Source organism: Rhinolophus ferrumequinum, chromosome 4 (assembly GCF_004115265.2).
Source record: "Rhinolophus ferrumequinum isolate MPI-CBG mRhiFer1 chromosome 4, mRhiFer1_v1.p, whole genome shotgun sequence".
In the NCBI taxonomy this organism is placed as follows: domain Eukaryota; kingdom Metazoa; phylum Chordata; class Mammalia; order Chiroptera; family Rhinolophidae; genus Rhinolophus; species Rhinolophus ferrumequinum.
In genome coordinates, this window is record NC_046287.1 from 75,586,871 (window position 1) to 75,592,105 (window position 5,235).

At 37.4% G+C, this 5,235-nt stretch overlaps 1 non-coding gene across 1 annotated transcript; it reads left to right on the forward strand.

The window, feature by feature from the left end:
• The first annotated feature begins 2,742 nt into the window (after window positions 1-2,742).
• On the forward strand, window positions 2,743-2,849 carry LOC117021840 (U6 spliceosomal RNA). Its single transcript, XR_004422928.1, has one exon. It is a non-coding gene; the product is annotated as a U6 spliceosomal RNA (small nuclear RNA).
• The last annotated feature ends 2,386 nt before the right edge of the window (window positions 2,850-5,235 follow it).

Genomic DNA, 5,235 nt, shown 5'->3' on the forward strand with positions numbered 1-5,235 from the left:
GGCTATTCTATGGGTAACAAATTGAGTCATTAACATTAATGCTCAAATTAGTTTATCAGGTAATCTATTTAGAATATGCTTACCTGTACCTTGGGAGAATAGGACCAGGACCTCCAGATAAATGTTCATGCGGAAAAGGAAGGCAATGGGAGATAATGAGAAGGGAGTGTCAAAATAAAGCCTGCAATTTAGAAAGTGATCCTGTACCAATCTCTGTGTTGGCCATAAACAGATATGGTTCCTTATTTCACACAGGACAGCTTTCTAAGGATCTTTGGGTATAATTTTTTATCTTCTTTACATTTGAAACATTTATTATACTGGCACAGCCACCTAAGGAGTGATACCATTTTTACTAACTGAAATACAGCTTTATAACTACATTAAAAACTGCTACAGGACAGTGATTCACAGTAGTGGCTGGGAAGTGTTGGTAGAAATGAAAATACTCTTTTTGTTGCAATTGCCAACCTAGAGTACCATCCATGGAAATAGCCGTGACTGGCTCCCATATAGCAGCTTCATGTTTTACTATATGTAATGTGTATAATACTAAGTATGGGAGAGGTAAAAATAGCATCTTCTGAGGAATGTTACTTAGCATGTGACTTTGATTAAAAGAAGAAAAGACCAAAATTAATTATCACAAAGTTAATTCTTAGCATCTTAGAAAAGAAATTGAATAACTTATTGAACTTCCTTTCAAACATGTCACTGAAAAGATGAATAACAAGGAGACAGAATGCAGAGAGAAAAGAAACAGGTATAGAGTTTGCTAGTCCTTGGATGCTAAGCCAATTGTTTTTTAATTCAAAATATGTAAAGAGTAAAGAATATTTTGATCCAAGGGCTAAAATGTACAATATAAGGAAAAATAAATCAGAAAGTCGACACTTGACACATTATCACTATAGGTGTCATTCGTGAGCCAAAGTAAATAAAATATAGGTTAATTGGGATTACAGCTTTTTGAAAGTACTTCTGTTTGGCTTTAATAAATGAAGAAACTCTGTATTCAAATAATTAAATTAAAATGACATGCTGTTTCTTTTTTATTTCCTTTTTTTAATGAAAGGAATTTCACTAATGTTCTTCATTTCCTGAATAGCTACAGCAGTTATCTTCCCATGTTAAACACTGTGGTTCATGACTCAAAAAAGACATGTAGAAACGCAGACCTCTCTTAACAATGAAAGTACTGTTAGTACAGGCTTAGACAAGACAAACTAGGTATGGCATTTCTCTGTTTTTTAGAGGAAAATAAACGATTTGGATTGATTGAGAAATGAGATTGAAAAAATGTATTGAAAGACAAATGGAAGACCAAATAAGAATGTGATAAACACATGTACCTTATTTAAGATGACAAACATATATCCTCCATATGAAAAAATGCAACTAACAATCCAGCCCTAGCAAGCTGCAATAGGTGTTAAAGATTGCTGAGAAGCAAACTCTAGAAGGCTTTCCTGTGCTTTGCTCCTGAAAGCACTTGAAGGGAGTGAGGAAAAAGCCCTGAAACCTGGCTAGCAGATGTGTGACCACATTCTCATCACAAGAAAGACAAGAGAAGAAAGAGTCTTTCTAAAATTTGTTTGCAAAATGATATTTCTATCTTACCACCCTACATATGCATGGTTTATATTGACTTCAAAGGGACATCTCTACAGCTAAAGATAATACTGATTGAGTCATTCACGATTTAGCAATTGACAAATTGCCTTCATATGCATTGCCATGTCCTGGGTTCAGGGTACGATTTATCTGGAGGAGCACAATATTTTGAAAGGCCTAATTCAGGAAACATAACAGCCCGAGAATTTATTTTTTTTTTTAACAAAAACTCTAATGAAAGATTGATGATGCATATATTACAAGTTTCTAATTCTAGCAAGAGAATACAGGCCCTCCTGTTGTCACTCTGAGTCAGTCACCTTAGATGGGCATTGGACACACATCCCAGCACTGAGGGGAATAAAACAGCATTTACCAGATGAATGTTCTCTGCCTTCAAGGAGCATGCGGCCTTCTCCACTTCCTCAGACTTTCCCCAGGTCTATACTTGGCACAAAGGGAGGGATCCAGGATCCCCTTACTGGGTGCCAGCCTCATCTCCACTTGCCACGCCAGACATAAACTTTCTCTTCTGCAGTAAGCATAGTCGCAAAGTTAACAAAAAGAAGGTGATAGAGCAGTCCTGGGGCAGAAGTGTGGCTGAAGGAATTTCTGCTTCCTTTGCTTCATCATCTTCTCCAAGGAGAGCCACAAACATGCAAAATGATTAGGTCATGTGGTTTTAGACTGGGCATAAATCTTAAACAATGGTGCAAGTACAGCAGACGCGTCATAATTATTACACTCGTCTATGAGGCATTTTTAGCTTCCTTGAGCCACAGTTGGTCATTTCCTGGTAATTACTGACTCAGGACTTCATATCTGCTTTTATTGCAACACTAATGAGTTAAAGTAAAATGATTTATTTACAGGCCCACGTCTTTGTTCTCCGATGGCCTGTTAAACTATGAGTCCTTCACAGCACCGTCAATGTCTTACATAGATGGTGTCTTTTTTCTCCCAGCCCATCCTCCTTATCCCCAAACCTGCAAATGCCTAGTACTCTGGCACTTACGAGGCAGTAGAAAAACATTCATTTGGTGAACAAATAAATGAATGACCTGCAGATCTGAGCCAATACATTAAATGGAGAAGAGTTTCCAAATAGGACACCAAAATCACACTGTCATGCTCACTTAGGCAGCATATATACTAAAATTGGAATGATACAGGGAAGATTAGTATGGCCCTTGGGCAAGGATGACATGTAAATTCATGAAGTGCTCCATATTTTGTGCGGTGCCCCTGCCTTATCACACCCTTTTAAAAAAAAATCACCCTGTCATGTTTTTGTCCCCAAGTATTGGACTATATTAACTTCAAAGTCAAAACATAAAGGAATTTGTATTAAAAACATATGAAACGTATAAAACTGAAAGAAGCAAAGGAACAAGACAAACAAAGAAACAAAAACTCATACACACAGACAATAGTTTAGTGGTTACCAGAGGGTAAAGGGCAAAGGAAGGATGGTAGAAGAGGGTAAAGGAGGTCAAATATATGGTGATGGAAAAGAGAACTGACTCTGGGTGGTGAATACACAATGTAACATATAGATGATGTATTACAGAATTGTACACTTGAAACCTATGTAATTATACTAACCATTGTCACCCCAGTAAATTTAATTTAAAAATATATGGAATACTTCAAGGGCATGTGTGTGCCTATGTACTCATTTACTCCCAATATAATGTTATTTTGAGTGTAAATATGCCAATAGCATTCTTCTGAACAAAATGAAATACCATATTTCTGTTTGTGAAGTAGTTTCCACCGAATATTTGAACAGATCAATATACTGCAAAATGTGTATGTAATGGGAGGTCCAAACCAAGCGTGAGCACTAGGTCTGAGATCCAGAATGCAGTAAGTGCAGCTAGGGAGCAAACAAACAAACAAAGCCCGCAAAAAGGAAGATCCTCAAACAACTCTAAAAAGTGAAAGAAGATGAGCCCAGGGGTGGTTTAAGGCCAAATCATGCTCGTCCAGGGAAGCCTGGTGCTTTAGTCTATCATTTTGCTTGGAATATGGGGCAGTTACTCTCGGCATTGCTTAAGGAAACTGCTGCTCCTTACCTCAGCCCTTCCAAAACTAAGATCTACTGCACATCTGGGGACTTGGGCCTAGAGAAACATGATAGAAAGGTGGTGATGCACAGAGGAGAAGCCAGAATCTGCCATCAGGGCAGTGAACCTGGGATGGGCTGGGGAACCTAAAAATGGTGGTTCTGAGTGCCCAGGGAGCTACGGGTGTGATGTGTCCACACTAATAGTCTGTGAGAAAGTGAACATAGAAAAACTCCGTTCTGGGTAAATTTCTGAATATTGTATGCATGTTACTTCCTCTAGCCTCCTTTTACTTTAATTTCAACAACTGTTACATCAACATATGTCCACATTTTACCTTAAAAATCTGTCGCAAAGGCATATATTTTGGAACCACTGAGGAAAGAAAGTAACCATCTGCCTGCTCTTTCTTAGCTGTGTTTTTGGTACTGCCAATCTGAAGGATAAATTACAGAAGCGCAGAAGTGAATAGTGGAGGGGTTTCCTGATAGCAATTTACAGGGGAAGATTCCAGAAAATTCCAAGCGTGGTACAGAAAACTAGACGATTGCTTGTAGAGCAGAGGTAGCCATGTACACAGAGCAACATTACTCAGGCCCAAGAAGCACATGGGGTTTTTTACAAGTGACAGTCCTAATGCATCTGTGGGTACCTCCTTCAACTGCCTTTATGTCCATCAGGGAAGAAAGACTGAGGTGGGTGGGAATGAGCCAGAAGTGTGGACTAATTCTGTTCCCATTGCCATTTGAGAGGCTTAACTATAAATCAATAGTCATTCATATAACCTGAGTTCAAGTGTTAAATAGTTAATTTTTTTTTGAAAAGTAGTTAAAATTGTAAGTTTTTTTTAATAATATATGCTCATATGGACAAAAATACATGTTTTTCTCATTTAGAGATATGTGAATTTATAAATTGTCTTGTTTGAAATAAACCTACCAGTAAAGCAATTGTAAAGCACTCAGTCTTCAAAAAGATGGTTCTGGCATTTAATTTGGAAACCCCTTGGCAGAGATCAGAATGCCTTGTTTCTTGTAGCTTTGTCGAACTCTTATACATCTCTGGAGAATGCCAATGCCTGTATTTTTATATATTATTTGCCTCCTGCTGAAAATTGTCTTCCAACCCTCTTTTTAAAATTCTTTTACTCAAATCAGCCTCTAGAGGAATTTATTGTCTGAACAGAGGTGTTCTTATTTTGATTTATACAAATCACTGTGATATCAACAAATGCTTGGCTGATGATTTCACTTGCACAAATTTGCCTGGAGATAATGAATACCATTCACCTAATGTTCCAAAGGAGCCAACATGTTCTGCTGTGGGATCTACACCTGCATTTAATCTTTGTTCTTTTTTAAGGATGAGAAAAATCATCTCATTTTCTGTGTGTTTACCAAAGTATTTCAGGTACTTTAATATTTGAGAGAGGACAGTAGTGTCTGCCTTTCTGTCTTATTCCGTAGACCAATGTGTAGTCATTTTGAATCTTAAGGGATATAATTAACATGGATTATTAACATGGATTATAAAATTAACATGAGTTATAAAA